Source organism: Triturus cristatus, chromosome 4_2 (assembly GCF_964204655.1).
Source record: "Triturus cristatus chromosome 4_2, aTriCri1.1, whole genome shotgun sequence".
In the NCBI taxonomy this organism is placed as follows: Eukaryota; Metazoa; Chordata; class Amphibia; order Caudata; family Salamandridae; genus Triturus; species Triturus cristatus.
This window is the reverse complement of record NC_140586.1, coordinates 355594338-355600337: the sequence shown is the minus strand read 5'-3', so window position 1 is coordinate 355600337 and position 6000 is coordinate 355594338.

Genomic DNA, 6000 nt, shown 5'->3' with positions numbered 1-6000 from the left:
AAAACAAGCATTGGCATAGCCAGTAGGTCTTGCCTTTGGGACCTTATAATCAGTTAGCCTTGCAGCACATTATCCTGCGTGCTTAACATTTACTGTTCTTTAACGGTGCTGGTTATGGTATAAGATCTGGCGATGTCCTACTGCGCTAGGGTCGACCTAAAAATAACGTTAGGTTGCGGCAACGAAAACCAAAGCACATTACACAAAGTTTTTATTTCGAAATTAGTTTAAAAAAAGAAACCCATAAATAGGTCCATGGTGCTACAAAACTTGTGCTGGGCTTATTGGTAGGAAGAAAGTGAGAGGCTGTAGATATGATTCAGTGAATGGGTCTGGCTTGGAGCAATGGTTGGAGTTAGGAGTACTGGTAACAGTTTATGTAGGCCGTGAAAGCTCCGCTCAGCGTTTATTGGCGGCAGCATCGCATGTGAGGCAGCTCTGAGCCTCGAGGGCCACACCACGGAAAGATAAAACCACTGTGGTGAGTAGGGGCAAGCAGAGTTCACACTACAGCCTGCAATACCTGCAAACAAGTAGTGTTTCTGCGGGTGCTTAGCAGCCGTGCTGTGACTCACCCCGGCCTAGAATCACCCTTTCCCATGCCCCAGACAGCGTGGAGTTTCCCTCTGAAAGGTGCGTGCCACGGTTAGCTCGAGGAGAAGACGGTGACAGTGACTCTGCATGTTTACCCCCGCGAGTGAGTCAGTAGAAAGTGTGCGCACGTGGCGGTGACTCACCGGAGCTTGAGGATCAGTTTCATCATGACTTGACGCACTCACAGGCAGAACATGCTTTTACATGTCAAAAACGGTGCTCTGAACTTCTCATATGCCCCAAGGATGACCCTTACTTTGTTGCTGGGCGCATGCTAGTTTAAATTCGGACTCTACCTTTACAGTACGGGGAGGGTGGGAGGCTGCTAGCTCAGGACCGCCCTAAAGCATGGCATGTAGTAACTGACGTGCACATACACTATTTGCATTCACAGCGAAGCATTGCATTACCGTTTGAAATTAGATCTAATGTACTCTCTTGTAGAGCGCTCAATTACATAAAAGACTGGCAAGCCTTCCTTCAGGGAAGTTATGACGCAGCAGTTTGTTGATGTGTGGATACATGACTGTTGTGGTTAATTTAGCAGCGCCACTGCATATTAGGCTCCCCAGACGACATGCAGCTCAAAAAAGAGCTAAAGCCAACTCATTTACTTCTTTCTTGAACTGCGCACATTTTCTGTGGGTGCACAAAGTAAAAAGAAAACCAGCCGTGGATGCGAGCAGCACTGCACTGAAGAGCTGCAGTTGGACCAAACCCTTAATGTCCCCGTGACTATTAAATAATGAATGTGTCCTTAAATGGTGACCTTTGGGTCCAGTTTGCACAAATAAAACTACAAAAACTAACGAAGAGCTACAGAAGCGATTTGTGCATGAGAAGGCGACCACCAGCACAATACAGGGAGGCAAATGCATCAAGCACGGCCGCGAAAGTGAAAGCGACTGCCTAATTAGAAACATGATCCACAACAGATGGCGCCCTGCGCGCTGCTGCTCGCTCCCGACAGCTGGGGGCCATGGGGGTGAACATTTTCAGAAAAGGTGGGACATGCACCCATCTTTGGCCAATTGCGTGCTTTCATTTTTGAGAGCCACACGCAAAGGCCAATTGAATGTGACAACCACACGCACAAGCTTTCAGAAATCTTTCAGAATGTCTGGAGTGATTCCAAGAGGCCCTCTCCTAGAGCAACGCATGTGCGCTGCGCTAGGCTCGACCTAATGATAATAAACACATTTTAATTTTCCTTTCCTGCTGAGTCTTTGGGGGCGGGGCCATGGGCAGCAACAGGCGCAGGAGGAGTGGTAGTTCACTGTGATCAGTGGCATTATGGTTTGGCAGGCCGTCTCACGCCGGCCAAACCGTCATGCGCACTGAAGCGGTCTTCAACTCGAGCTGCAATGCCAGGTTGGAGAGAGCAGGAAACAGGCTTCCAGTCCCCCTATGAGTGCAAATCCAGAGCTCTCAGGCCTATCCTGACGCTGCTCTCATGACATGCGAGCTGAGTCATGATTGGCCGCAGCAGTCTGGAAGCCTGTGCCTGCGAGAAGAGGAGCAGAAGAGCGTGACATGGCCTGCTGCTGGTAAGTTTAAAAAAAATAATTTTGCCCCCGACCCCTTTGCCACCTTCCCGCCCCGGCCACTCTTTTACAACACCAGCCGCTAGTGCCGCCTGCTGTGCCCTGTGTTTCTCTGTCTGTCGCTCATTTGCCTAATATGCGCAGGAGCTGGCTCCCTGCACTGGTGGGCGACACACAGCGTGAGTCCAGTACAGAAGGCAATGCCAGGGCTCCCAAACCAGCGGATCCTTCCTGCAGCCTGGTTTATTCTGTAATCGTTGTTTTTGTTTAGCGCCTAAAAATGATACTAATGAGCACACACACCTACACACAAGCACACACAGACATACACTTGCAATTTACACCTTTCAGAACTAATGTTACACACCTCAGAGGGAAGAAAAGCTGGTCAAAAGTGCCCTCATTACAAGTATGAGCCCACAGAGATTATCACAACTATATCTGGCGGACAATACTGTCCACTGGTAATACATTAGAGGGGGTTACAGCGCTTGCTGGGGAGACACAGCAGCTCTCAGATCCCAATATGTGTAAATACACCAGCTGCTAAGGGTGCTTTCTGTAGAGATCTGTGAGTAATCCAGGGCGAGGGTTTGAATGATGAAAAAGTTAATGGACCTGTAGCCTCTGAAGCAGCAGTTAAGACCTTTTCTAAGTGCCTGCCTGGGGCCCTGCTATGAGTTTGCTTTGAGGAAGTCTAGGGCAGGTGATAAAGCAAAGTTGCAAACAAGCCAGAGGCAGGCAGCAGAACAGAGGAGCCAGACTTTACCCTACTCGGTAACTCACAAATTCACCAGCCTGAGCTGTTGTCAATGTGGGGTAAGGAAAGAGATGAGGAGCAGGTCTGCCCTGTAGAGAGGTGGGCGCAGTGGCTGGGACAGTATAGCCCGTCACAGCAAAAATTAGCCAAATGGAACCCCCAAACTTTGCTGCAGGAACCCTCATGATGCCCTCGGTGGTGATGCTGGCCCAAGGTGGGTTGTAGAAGTAAAAGATCGGTCGGCCTGGACACAGAAGTGGCACTCTGCAGCGACAGCGGTGGGCAGGACCAGAGTAAGGGTGCTCAGAACTATTATTTTTAAAAGGGACAGGGTAGGGGGTGGTGCGAAGGGGACAGCACACGGAGAATCGGTGGGTGGGAGGAGAAAGCAGTAACACTGATTGCAAACATCAGCTGTGCACGTACATCAGAACATGAGCTATGGCAATCTAAAAAAAATAGTCTACGAAATGAACTGAAATTGCACACTCGCTCTGTTAAAACTAGAAGTGAAAATTACAAATTAAGCGCAAAGGAAATTAAGTAATAAAATAGCTTCAGTGGTTATCTTGTTTATGGAATTCTCCCTATATTCTTTAATGTTTTATTTTTTTAAGTATAACAGATGAGTGAAGTATGTGAGGTTTCTAATTTTCTATGTCTAATTCATCATAAATTTCCCCTGTGCCATATAAAAGGAAGAAAGACACTATAGAATGGTGATAGCATGTAGTAACACTGTACAGCACACTGTTACTGCTCTGGTATTAAAAGTTCAGTGCAAGTAGGGGCCTGCCCCATGCATCTTTCTATAGGGCATATGCTCTGGAAGCAAAGCTGATGGGTGCTGCCCATGTTTACCTCCACACGAATCCAGGCACATCCAACAGGATGTGTGTCGGGTGCTCGCAGTACCACGGTGGGAGGCAAATTGATCCGGAGAACTATTTATTATAATTTTTTTACTTTGAAACGTTCCTCCTAGGTTAGAACGGCAGAGACTGGCAGTTAGAGCCGCAGCCCCACCTTCCCTCTTGCTAGCTGTCTGTCTCTGTGCTGCGCAAGGAAACTTCAGCAGAAACAGCGCTGCCGTGGATTGTGCACGCTGCAAGCGTCCAGGGTAGATTTCTGTGTGTACTTTGTCTTGCTTCGGTCTTGGCAGGAATTGGCCCCTTCAAAACTTTAATACTGGCCACATATTTGCTGTTTTTGGAATGGATACATTTTTTTGCAGGGTTAAAAGTTACTCTTTTGTACAGGTGTATATTTGGTCAGCTTTTCGGCATTTTGGCAGCAGACCTTGCTAGCCAAGCAGTAGCAGGGATACCAGATTAAAGTTTCCAGGGATGGCAAGTGACACACTTAAAGGTTGCATGGCTCTTGGCGATGGATAGCCTCACAAGTGCCAGCAATGAGTTGGAGTCCTGTTACAAAGTTGTGGAAGAATCTTACCAGCACCGAGATCGTCTCTTCGCATCACAAAGGCTTTGCAGCTGTCTCAGCACGGGCGCTGTATCGCTGTCCAGCTTTGCCCTGACCACCTCTGATAAAAATATATTTTTTTAATTACAAAACAAGCAAAACTCCTTTCAAAAGAAGCCAAAAACGTCATATCCTACTAAAAGAAACCCAACCACAAAATATCAAAAAGACAATGATCACTTAATAATAAGGACGGCGTAGGGGGTGGTGCGAAGGGGACATCACATGGAGAAACTGTGGGTGGAAGGGGAAAACAGTAACACTGGTTGCAAGCATCAGCTGCGCACATACATCAAACACGAGTCGAGGCAATCTAAAAAATAGAAATGGACAGAAACGAAATCAAACATGTAACACGGCCAGTCGCCATGGGAGGGAAGGACACACCAAAAGGTGGGACAAATAGCCATAATTTACCACTCAAAAGTAAGGAATTTAGAAAGGGACACGGAAGAACCTATAAAAAGCGATGGGATGGCTTGAACTCCATATACTGAATACAGCATGTCTCAAAGGCAGCGCATGTGCACTGCCTAGGATCGACCTAAAAACCACTGAAATTTGCCAGTTAAGGTCAGCTCCACAATCCGTAACTAATGCAACAGCCTGGCAAATTATAACTTGCACACCAAATACAATGCTAATGACCTCACAATATTTATACCAATAAGTAACAATACTTAAAAGCACATTATTACATAGCATATACTCAAACCAAGAAATATTATTTCATTTACAGTTCCCTCATTCATAATTTTAATGAGAATGTGGTATGTAGTCTGACCTATAAGATTATTTATGACATTTATAATTGCATTGGTTACATCAAGGGTGAGGTCATGGGCTCTGCCTTTGATGCTTTATTTAAGGGGACGTGACCTGCGAGGGTCTTCTATTGGAGGTGCTATCACATGGGGGGCCTGCGGGGCTGGCATCGCTGACAAGGATTGGCACTAGGGTGAGAGTACAGTGGACACTTCAGTCCAGCTGCGGAGGCCAGTGGTTTATCTGTAGCCATTGATGACTCCTCTCTCCTCTGCAGGATGATGGCTTGCAGTAGAGCTTTAAACTATCCACATAGAGAAATTACATTATTTTTTGATCTGCTCCCTCACCCTCATAGAGGGGCAAAAGGTGAAGCTGGGCACATAAGAATATTTCCAACCCCATCGTGCTGCATTGCACAATTCGAGGTAATGTTTCTGAGGACTTTTACCTATTTGGACATAACTTTTAAGTATCCACAGACCACAAATCACTAATGCCTCTATTTTAAGACTCATTATCAAGACCCACTTCATGAATTGAAAAGTGGATGCTAGAACTTCGAAGACTATTTCTTGACAAACATCTACTGACTAGGATCCCACAACCTGGCAAATTACTTGTTGCTTCACCATAGGCTTGCAACCAGCATGAAGGCCAATGTGGCGGATGAGACAGGGGGAATGTATTTGAGTGTTAGTGTAAGGCCTACAACCCTTACCTATGTTCCTATGTGACATACAGAAACCCACCTGGATTAATGGAAAACTTGTGCAAGAACATTCAAGCTGCATTCAAGAAGACAGGCGAGCTCTGATTTCATTTCACCATGTGATGAATGAACCAGCATTTACT